The 11,921-nt window shown below is 41.3% G+C and overlaps 1 pseudogene; it reads right to left on the reverse strand.

Moving 5' to 3' along the window:
- Positions 1 to 426: 426 nt before the first annotated feature.
- LOC105999301 overlaps positions 427 to 11,921 on the reverse strand; it is a 17,210-nt pseudogene continuing 5,715 nt past the window's right edge.

Below are 11,921 nucleotides of genomic sequence, written 5' to 3' on the forward strand. Positions count from 1 at the left end.
GGCTTATGCCTATAAATCTAGCTAATCAGGAGACCGAGATCCAGATGATGGTGGTTCAAAGCCAGATCAGGAAGAAAAGTCTATAAGACTTGATCACTTAAACAACAAAAAGTAGAGCTCGAGGAATGGGATAAGAAGATGACCCATCTATCTGAGAAATTGCCCATTTTAACTCTATTTTTGTCTGTATCATTACTTTATTGCATATTTTGCATATTTCAATGAATATAATAAATACTCTCTTAAAAAAGTAAGGCACTGAAAAGTTTTTATGCAAGTTCCATTATTACTCATAATATTCCATATAATTCTGAAATTCTATTCTAATAAAAACATTTTCAATTACAGAACTAAAGATGTCTAGAAAAAGACATGATACATTTTTTGCTTGCACATAGAATATCTGAATCATTATTACATTTTACCTCATGACACAGTCTGCAAACCCAAGATTTGTATCGTATCACTGAAGCGACTGTGACGGTGCAATAGAACTAATCAGTTTAAACATATATGTACAGTCACGTTATAGTATTAATTATATAAAATCTACAGAAGGAAGAATAACTAATGTAACTGCATCTGTGCCCTGTTTTGTCCCAGGTAAAGGGTTTGGCATTTTTAGTCTTTCTTCCCATTCTGTACTGAAATTCACAAGGCGTGGTTAAACGATGCTGAAGACTATGGAGCAATACTGCTCAAAAAACACTTGAATCAGTTGGGAGTCATTGGTCATGTCTCCTAGCTACTCAGGAGACTGAGATATGAGGATCTTGGTTCAAAGCCAACCTGGGCAGGAAGGTTCATGAGGCTCTTATCTCCAATAAACCATCAGAAAACCTGAAGTGGCTCTGTGGCTCAAGTGGTAGAGCACTAGCCTTGAGCTGAAGAGCTGAGGGACCGCGCCCAAGCCTAGAGTTCAAGCCCCATCAGTGACAAAAACAAACAAACAAACATCTGAATCCAGCCATATTGATCGGTGTCGTAGCACCTGGATATGTCTGTCAACCTCTAGAAGAACTGGAATTTAGATGGATACTGCAAGACATGCAGCCCTGAATGAAGTCATCGAAAGCAATCAGCCCTTGTCCTTGTCTGTCAAACTTTCAGATGAGGGGCTGGGAATGTGGCTCAGTGGTAGAGTGCTTGCCTAGCATGTATGATGCCCTGGGTTTGATTCCTCAGTACCACATAAACAGAAAAAACTGGAAGTGGCACTGTAGTTCAAGTGGTAGTTCAAGTGGTAGAGTGCTAGCCTTGAGCAAAAGAAGCTCAGAGACAGTGCCCAGGCCTAAAGTCAAAGCCCCAGAACTGGCAAAAAAACAAAAAAAAACAAAAAAAAACCCACAAGTGCTTGGTTAAGCTCATTGTCTCTGTCATAAGGTGCGGAAGACATTCTGCCAGTCTGTGATATACTTCCAGACACCAGTGAACTCATTGAAGTTCATTTCAGCTTTGTTCTCCCTGTCAAACATAGAAATTATTGACCTGACAGTCACTGAATTAAACGGGGTCCATGTACCATTGGAGAGTGTTCGTTGTTCCTTATCACTCCACTCTCTTTTATTTTGTCAGTCATGGAGCCTGAACTCTGGGCCGGGGCACTGTCCCTCAGCTCTTCAGCTCAAGGCTAGCGCTCTATCACTTGAGTCGCAGCGCCACTTCCGGCTTTTTTCTTTTTGCTTATGTGGTGCTGAGGAATCGAACCCAGGGCCTCATGCATGCAAGACAAGCGCTCTACCACTGAGCCACCTTCCCATCCCATCCATTCCTATCTTTATCAACCCGTGGGAAGACGTTCCACATGAAGTTCTGCAGTGCTGCACCTGCACCAGGATTGGAGCTGGCCCCAGGGCTCAGGCGATAGGAGTAGGCAGCCACGTACTGAAGTACCACAGGTGACACGGTCAAGCTCTGACTGCTCTATTTTGTTTTTATAAATACATATCTCTAAGCCTAACTCAGGAAAATGAATGAAAATAGACAAAATATTATCCTTATTTATTTGTATTGAATTGAAACAAAATCTTAAAAGAAAATTGGAAGTTAGTCTTAGGTCATCAGCACACTGCTACTTAATTATGCTTTTGTTTTGTCAATTTATTGTACCTTATTAGTATGGACTTGAGTGCTTCTCCAATTTCATAAATATGTAAGACCTACTTTATGTTAGTCTCTATATTAGCAACAGAGGTTTAAAAAGGATAATTAATAAACAACCCTATTCTTCAGAAGGGTCAGAAACACTAGAGATAGTTCTTGAAGTTGTGTACTAGCCAACTCTATGGGGAGCCACTCACATAGGGGTATGTTGACAAATTTCAATATACAGTTTAGACAATCATGCATGCTGATCATAGTCATGTATATTGAGTGTAAGGCATGAAGAAAGATGCAGCAGAGGTTGAGGTTGAAGGATTGGGCAAAAGGTAACTTGAGTTTTTCTATTTTCATTGTGATTTAATTATTCTTATGAAATATCTACAAAATCCCAAAATATCTATTGAAGTAAGCACAAGTAAATCAGCCAAAAAATGTGTTCATCATTTAAATAATGGGCTGGCAATGTGGCTTAGTGGTAGAATGCTTATCTAGCATGCATGAAGTCCTGGGTTTGCTTCCTAGTACCACATAAATAGAAAAAGCCAAAAGTGGCAGGGTGGCTCAAGTGGAATAGTGCTAGTTTTGGCAAAAGAAGCTCAGTGCCCAGGCCCTCAGTTCAAGCTCCAGGACTGGAATAAATAAATAAACAAACAAACAAACAAATAAATAAAATATCTTCACCTGGGTGCTAGTGGCTCATGGTCTGTAATCCTAGATATTTGGAAGGCTAAGATCTGAGAATTGTGGTTCAAAGCCAGCCAGGACAGGAAAGTCCATGAGACTCTGATCTCCAATTAACCACCAGAAAACTGGAAGTGGTAGATCCCTAGCCTGGAGCAAAAAGTGCTCAGGGACAGTGCCCAGACCCTTAGTTCAAGCCCCACCACTGATAAAAATAAAAATCCTATTTTTGACTGTCTTAGTACTTCACTACTGAATATTTGATGGCATAAAGATTGAAGAGAATTATTTTGTTTTGTTTCAGCATTAGGACTTGAATTCAAGTCCCCGTGCTCTTTCTTACTTGGGTTTTCTGCTCAAGGCTGGTACTCTACCATAAGAGCCACATCTTCACTTCTGGCTTTTTGCTAGTTAATTGAACATAAGAATCTCACCAACTTTCTGCCCAGGATGGCTTTGAACCATAATCTTCACACCTGAGCCTTTTGAGTAGCTAGGATAACAGGTGTGGGTTACTGGCCCTGGGCTCAGAACGCTTCTCATTCGGAGAGTGGAAATCAATGTCCATATTTTATAAAAATGCCATTCAAGGAGAAAGGTCTCATCTCTTGACTGGCTCTTACTTTTGTCACCTTATCATCATAACATAAAAGTTCCACAGCCCTACTAGGTCTCTTCTTCCCTTCCCCTCCGCCTCCCTTCCCTTGTCTCTCCCTCTCTTCTTCCCTCTCTCCTTAGCTCCTCTTCTTCTTCCCTCCAGCTTTCCCTTCCCCTTCCCCTCTCTTTTCTTTCTTTATTTTTGTTGGTCATGGAGCTTGAACTCTGGGTCTGGGTGCTGTCCCTCAGCTCTTCAGCTCAAGGGTAGAACTCCACCACTTGAGCCACAACACCACTTCCGGCTTTCTCTGCTTATGTGGCACTGAGGGATCCAACCCAGGGCCTCATGCATGCCATTCAAACACTCTACCACTGAGCCACATTCCCAGCTCCCTTTGTTTTATTTTCAATTTAAATTTTATTGTAAAGGTAATGTACCGAAGAATTACAATTACAAAAGTCAGGTAATGAGTAAGTACATTTCATATATATATAATTGTAAAAATACTGTACAGAGGGGTTATAGTTACATGAGTAGGGTAATAAGTACATTTCTTTTTTTTTTGGGGGGGAGGGTCCAGTCGTAGGGCCTGAACTCTGGGCCTGGGAGCTGTCCCTCAGCTCTTCAGCTCAAGGCTAGCACTCTAACACTTGAGCCACTGCACCATTTCCAGCTTTTTTCTTTTTGCTTATGTGGTGCTGAGGAATCGAACCCAGGGCCTCATGCAAGGCAAGCGCTCTACCACTGAGCCACCTTCCCAGCCCCATAAGTACAGTTCTTAACGAGCATTATTACCTCCTCCTTTGTTTTCCCCCTACCATTCCTTCCCTCCCCACCTCCCCAACTCCTCCCCTGCCTGAAATTGTAAAGTTTGTTTTCAACATAGTGTCTTGTACATCTCATTGTTACAATGGGTCAAACTGTATCCTTATTTCAGCATTTTGTTACTTCCCTTCCCCTCCCCAAATTAGAAAAATGTATACACAAGATGCAGGACACCAAAATCAAATACAGTGAAAACGGGTTATACATGGGGGAAGAACATATAAAAGAAACAAAAAAATCACATAGTACATTAAAAACAATAGCAAGAAAGAAAAAAACCACTTGTGTGGTTCATTTTGCTTAGCATCATCTTATATGGTCATATGTACATAGCTTTTGACCTTTTCTGCTTGTCCTAGACCTGTACTAGTTACTGCAAATGAGGGAAACCATGGGACCTATGTTTCTTTGGGCCTGGCTTACTTCACTTAACGTAATTTATTCCAAGTCTTTCCATTTCCTAACAAATGGGGCAGTGTCATTCTTTCTGATGTAGGCATAGAATTCCATTGTGTATGCATATATGTATACACCACACACACACACACACACACACACACACACACACACACACATTTTCTTGATCCATTCATCCACTGAGGGGCATCTGGGTTGGTTCCATATCTTAGCTATTGTAAATAATGCTGCAATAAGCATAGTTGTGCTGGTAGCTTTAGTATAGCCTTGTTTGTGATCATTTGGGTAAATACCCAGAAGTGGGATTGCTGGGTCATAGGGGAGCTCTATGTGGAGTCTTTTGAGGAAGCTCCATACTGCTTTCCAAAGTGGTTGAACAAGTTTACACTCCCACCAATTCTTCAATGAAATAGAAGAAGCAATCCAAAAATTCATATGGAACAATACAAGATCCTGAATAGCAAAAATGATCCTTAACAGAAAGAAATGTGCTGGAGGAGTATCAATACCAAATTTCAAACTCTACTACAAAGCTATAGTAATCAAAACAGCTTGGTACTGGCATAAGAACAGACCTGAGGACCAATGGAATAGAACTAAAGACCTAGAAATGAACCCACAGGCCTATAGCCACCTAATCTTTGACAAGGGAACTGAAAAAATAGAATGAGTACATTTCTTTTTTAACAGAGTTACCACCTCCTTCGTTTTCTCCCACTTTTTCCACCTTCCCGTCTCTTCCCCTTCCTTCTTTTTTCTTTCCCCTTCTTCTCCCCTCGCCCTCTTCCTCTCCCCTTTCACTCTCCACCTCTCTCTTCCTTCCCTTCCTCCTCCACTCTCCTTCTCCCTATCCCTTTTCCTCTCTTTTCCCACTCCTTTTCTCTCTTTCCCCCTCCCCTTCCCCCTCTTACCCTTTCCCCTTTTCTTCCCCCTCTTCACCACCACCTCTACCTTTCCCCTTCCTCTTCCCCTTCCTCATCTTCCCCCTTTTCCCTCCTTCTTCCTTTCCCTTCCCTCCCTGTCCCTCCTCCTCCCTCTCTCTCTCCCTCTCCCTCTCCCTCTTCATCTCCCCTTCCTCTTCACCAGGTTACCTTCTCCCCCTCCCATTTCTTGCTCAGATAGGGGTCCCTAGGGCTCTGGCAAGAAGATCAGCATTAGCGGAAAAGTATTAACACTCTACTGGGCATGACAGAAAATAACTTGGGCAAGAAAAACACTAGAATAAGCTAGGAATGGTGGCTCATACCTGTTCTCTAAGCTACTCAGGTTGAGATCTTAAAATCCTGGATCCAAATCAGTTCTGCAAGACTCTTATCTGCAATTAACCAGCAAAAAGCCAGAAGTGGAGGTGTATTTCAAGTGGTAGAACACCAGTCTTGAACAGAAAAAAGAAAACAAGCAACAGTACAAGGCTCTGAGTTCAATCCCCAGAACCACCAAAAAAAAAAAAAAAGAAAGAAAGAAAGGAAAGGAAAAACTTTAGGACCTAGTGAAAATGTGGCAATGAACCTTGACACGTGTCAACTTATCCAACCATTTCAATTTTATATTCTACATATGTTATCTGAAAGCCTGTAATCTAAGAAGGTTGGCTACTACTAGACACTTTGTTTATTTAATTCATTTTTTTTGTCAGTTGTAGGTCTTGAACTCTGGGCCTGGGCGTTGTTCTTCAGTTCTTCATCTCAAGGCTAGGACTCTATCGCTTGAACCACAGCGCCACTTCCAGTCTTCTGCTGGTTTATTGGAGATAAGAGTCTCTCAGACTTTCCTGTAGGGGCTGGCTTTGAACCATGATCTTCAGATCTCAGCCTCCCAAGTAGCTAGGATTATAGGCAGGAGCCACTGGTGCCCAGCTTAATTCATTATTTTTGAGCAGTTATTGTGTGCAAAGTATTGTTCAATGCACAGGGTATTCAAGCAATCAATCAAACATACTGTCATGAATGGACAAAGAGTAGAGAACTTATTTTGGCCATTGGTCAGAGATATCTGCAAGTTCTTGTTAATTACACTATTCAAAATGACCAAGTTATGGAATCAGTTGTAATCAGATGTTTTTTCCATCAGCAGATTAATAAATAAAGAAAATTAGATACTACTATAGTGTATTCACACTTTAGAGTACTTAGCAGATTACTGCCCTGGGTCTTAGACTATCTATCTACAAATGCGATAATTTCTTCTTTTTTGCCAATACTGGGGCTTGAACTCAAGAGCTTGAGGTCTCATTTGTCTTTCTAGCTCAAGGCTGGCAGTATACAACTTGGTTCACACCTCCACTTTTGGTGTTTTGTTGCTTATTTGGAGGTAATAGTCTCCCCCAGACTTTGCTTTCTGGTCTGGCTTTGTACTAGGGTCCTCAGATTTCAGCCTTCTGAGTAGCTTGGTTTACATGCATGAGCCACCAGTGCCTGGATTAATGCATTACTTTCAAAGAAGAAGGTAAAACTTCCCAGTTTGTTAAAGTTGAATGCAGAATTTCTCCTTATGTATAATCCTTTGCAACTCTGGCTGTTAGCAACAGGACTATCCCATCATGCCATGAAAGATTGTTCTTTTCTAAATATGGCAGTGGAGCCAGGTGCTGATGGCTCATGCCTGTAATCCTAGCTACTAAGGAGGCTGAGATCTGAGGATTGAGGTTCGAAACCAGCCACAGCAGGAAAGTCCATGAGATTCTTATCTACAATTAACCACCAAACATTGGAAATGGCACTGTGGCTCAAAGTGGTAGAATGCTAGCCTTGAGCAAAAAAAGTCAGGGACAGGGCCCAGGCCTAGAGTTTAAGCCCCACAACAATCCATCCATCCATCAATCAATCAAAATCAATAAGGCAATGGTATAAACATATGATAGGAATAGAGAAGCTATCTTTTCCCCATGCGCATGAATAGAAGTACTTCTAGAAATTGAATGTATCTTAGTGTTATTTATCTTTTTTAACCTAGAGGGGGAAAGGATTAAGACAGGAAGTATAGTGTTTATTCCACATCTGCTTTTGTGTTTTGGGATTGTGTTTAACCCTAGTTTGGCTAGTTCCTTTTGTTCTAATCATCTTTGTGCTATCCTGAAACAAACACAAAATAAAATAATTAATTTTCTTTTTAAAGGGCTTTAGAAATCTAGAAACAGGAAGTTATTACACATCAAGCCAATGACAAGCACGGATGGAGGGCCCAGACATCCTGTGTGCTTGGCTTAAAAATAAAGCTCATAAAACAAATAAACTTGGTGTCTGGTCAAAAGTATGACTTAAAATAGATAGGAGCTAGGTTATCTGGAAACTTGGAAAGTCACATCAACCAGAGACCAGGATGAAGCAAACTAGCCCCTTCCACTGGACCTCCATGATGGCCTTTGGGCTAAACTACTCTTGAAACAAATATAGAAAAAAACCAAACTTTCAGTACTGACAGCAACAATAACAAAAGAAGAACACATTTGCATATATATAGAATCAGGCTTATACTTATTTAGCAAACATCAAAGTACCTATCACTCATACCTGGGTGTATTTTCTGATTAGTGTATGCCAGGGCTTTACTAGTTATAGTATTCATGTATTGTATTTTATTATTTTTCATATTCCTGATGATCTGGCTTTTGGGGACTCTCTAATTAGGGAGAGGTGATCAGTCCTACAGTTCTAGGATTGATAAAAAGAAAATAGTCTTAGAGAGCAATTCTTAGCACAAGACTAGCCTCAGAGCATGCCTTTCATATTACACAAACCAATTGACCCCAAGCTCATGTCTTCTATTTGCTCTCTGCCCCCCCCCCCGCCATTCTAAACTCCCAAGACATCCTCATGCCCTAAATTACTCCAGAGCCAAGTACTACACAACTAGGGATAACCCCTACAGCCTGCTGATATTATGCACACTCTCCAAACTTATTCTGTTTGCTTACCTTGTCCAATCTCTCACATAAAAATCACAATAAGGTTGCTACCAATGCTTCCTTCTCATTTCTGCCTTCTGAGCCACCTTAGAACAGCCCTGTGGTTCTGCATGGGATAATAACATGGCATGATGTGCCTCCTAGTCTTGGAAACTCTCAGCTTCAAAATATGCCTTTACACCCCTCTGTACAGGATTTTTACAATAAAAAACATAAAAATATGCCTTTACTAGTCATTTTCTCTTTATTCATCTCCTGAAATCATAAAAGGCCAGTATTCACTCACACTAAGTAGTTGTCCAATTTTTTTTAACTGACCCTGGAACTTGAACTCTGGGTTTTCACACTGTTCCTGAGCTTTTTGTGCTGAAGGCTACTGCTCTACCACTTGAGTCACAACTCCACTTCTGGCTTTTTGTGGTTAATTGGAGATAAGAGTTTTGGACTTTTTGGACCTGACTGGCTTGGAAAATCTCCATCTTCAGATGTTAACCTCCTGAGTAGCTAGGATTGAAGGCTTGATTCAACCGTGCCCGACATGTCCAATCTGTTTTTAAAGAATTAAATCTTCCTGTAGTTACAAGGAGGGAAGTTGCCCCTACCAACTCCAACTAACAGTTATCTTCCTGCGCTAGAATAACTTATTATTAATCCCTTTGTCTCAAATCCTTTATCTGTTCTTATTCCTTCCTGTGTCCTTTTGAGAAGAGACAAGATAGGAAGGGAAAAGGATTTAAAATAACATAATTTTTATGTTTGTTTATTGTGTTTGTTATTATTTTAGACTATGAGATGCAAGTTAGACTCAAATTCTTTATGTAATCCCTGACTGGCCTGTAACATGTTTATTTTGTTTATCTTTTTTTTTTCTGGTCATGGGGCCTGGACTCTGGGCCTGGTTGCTATCCCTTAGCTCTTCAGCTCAAGGTTACCACTTGAGCCACAGTGCCCTTCAGGCTTTTTCTGCTTCTGTGGTACTGAGGAATTGAACCCAAGGCCTCATGCATGCAAGGCAAGCACTTTACCACTGAGCCACCTTCCCAGCCCCTATTTTGCTTTTCTTTTAAGTATCCAGTTTGACCTCTTTAAACTCCCACCAGGATGTCAGTCTTATGAGAGTAGAGAATTTGGTCTGTTTTATTCATAGATCCTGACATATGCCACATCTTCAATAAATATTTTCTTTTTTCTCTCTTTCTTTTTTTGGTGCCAGTCCTAGGGCTTGAGTTTAAGGTCTGGGTGCTCTTCCTGAATTGTTGTGTTCAAGGCTAGCGTTCTACCACTTGACCCACAGTTCCACTTCTAGCTTTTTTGTGTTTAATTGATGATGAGACTCTTGGACTTCCCTGCCTGAGCTGACTTTGAACTGTAGTTATCAGATCTCAGCCTCTTGAGTAGCTAGGATTCCAGGCACGAGTCATTAGTGCCTGGCTCTTTGTATGAGTTTTGGTATTAGATAAATCTAGTTTTGATTAGTCAAATGATATTGAAAAAGATATATAACCACTGTGGGCCTTCATTTTCTCAGCTGTGAAATGAGAACAAAAAGATATTCCCTGATTACTTCTGAGAAAGCCATGGAGCTCAGAAGGTGAAAGGGATATGAATGCCTTTTGGCTAAGATGATAAGATCCACTGCGCCTTCTGCTGGTGGTTTGTGGCTTAAGATGTTCCCCCAAAGAAGGTTAGGTTAGCAAAAATAGTAAATGGGAGAAATAGCAAGTAATTGGAATTTTTGCCTGCTCATATGTTCAACTACTGTGGGAAGTGAGAAACAGATTTATCTCTGGATACACTGAAGTAATTAGTTCACAATACCATGACCTTTTGAAAGGGCAATTTGATTTTTCAGAGGCTGCAGATAACATGACTCATAGGATTCTGTTCACATGGCCTCTCTCCTGTCCCTATTTCCCAGTGCATGGCAATTGGGCCAGCTTTTCTAGGTTTGCTTTGTTTCCCTAGTAACTTGAAGCATTCGATAATTTCCTCCAATATACCTGATGATAAAAAAAAGGAAAAAAAAACAAGCATTCCTCTACACCTCTGGGATTTGGATATGGTCATTAGGTTCCTCCTCAGGGTCTCTTCATCTTGGAAATGAGCTGACAGCTTGTCAAATTTCCTAGGCACTGAAAAAAGTGATTCATATGCAAGGGCTCATGTAATCCTAACAGCAATCGAATTGCCCAGATGAGGAAAGCTGAAACACAAAAGTAATACACAAGGGGCTGGGAAGGCGGCTCAGTGGTAGAGTGCTTGCTTTGCATTCATGAGGCCCTGGATTTGATTCCTCAGCACCACATAAGCAGAAAAAGTCGGAAATGGCACTGTGGCTCTAGCGGTAGAGCACTAGCCTTGAGCTGAATAGATGAAACACAGTCCCAGGCCCAGAGTTCAGGCCCCATGACCGGCAAAAAAAAAAAAAAAGGTAATACACAAAATTAATAACGGTTAGGATCAGGGTGTGTGTGTGTGTGTGTGTGTGTGTGTGTGTGCGCGCGCGCATGTGTTGAATCATCCTCTACTGCTTTTCCTGAAGGTTGGGGTCCTATATGGAAGGTAGGTGAATAACTTCAGCTCTCCATTTCCACAAATATCAACCCTTATTTTCCAAAGCCTCTCTAAAGTCCTTAGAACTCAATTCCTTTTCCTCTAGGAAATTGCCATCAGTATGCCTTTCTTACTTCTGTGGGCTTTTTTGCTCCCTATACTGCCAATAAACAGGCTTAATCTCTTTTTTGTGTACTGGTCCTGGGGCTTGAACTCAGTGCGTGGGTGCTGTCCCTGAGCCTCTTTTGCTCAACATTAACATTTTACCACTTGAGCCACAGCACCACTTGAGGCTTTTTCTGAGTAGTTTATTGGCAATAAGAGTGTCACAGACTTTGTTGCTTGAGCTGGCTTCAAACTATGATCTTCAAATCTCAGCCTCTTGAGTAGTTGAGATTACAGGTGAGAGCCACCAGCACCTGGCAGGATCAATTTTTCTAAGCATCCCTTCCTCACTGTTCTCAGGCACCAACTTCAAACTTCTACTCCCCAGTTTTAATCACCATAGAGGACACTAAGCTGGCACAGATGCTCATCACTAGCAACATCCACTGGCAGTTACAAGGCCTCATGAGGTACTCAGAAGCCCTTGCTCTGTTGTTTACATAGAAACACAAAGGCCTGAAGGCCAGAAGTATCTGCTAGATAGTTCTGGAGGAAAGAGAAGATGCAAAGTATAGAAAAAGAAGTCAATAGTTCATTTAATCTTTGTAACATCCTGTGCATTAATTTTTTTTGTCAGCCATGGGGCCTGAACTCTGGGCCTGGGCGCTGTCCCTCAGCTCTTCAGCTCAAGGCTAGTGCTCTACCACTTGAGCCACAGCACCACTTCCAGCTTTT

The sequence above is a fragment of the Dipodomys ordii genome, unplaced genomic scaffold (assembly GCF_000151885.1).
Source record: "Dipodomys ordii isolate 6190 unplaced genomic scaffold, Dord_2.0 Scaffold187, whole genome shotgun sequence".
Classification (NCBI taxonomy): Eukaryota; Metazoa; Chordata; class Mammalia; order Rodentia; family Heteromyidae; genus Dipodomys; species Dipodomys ordii.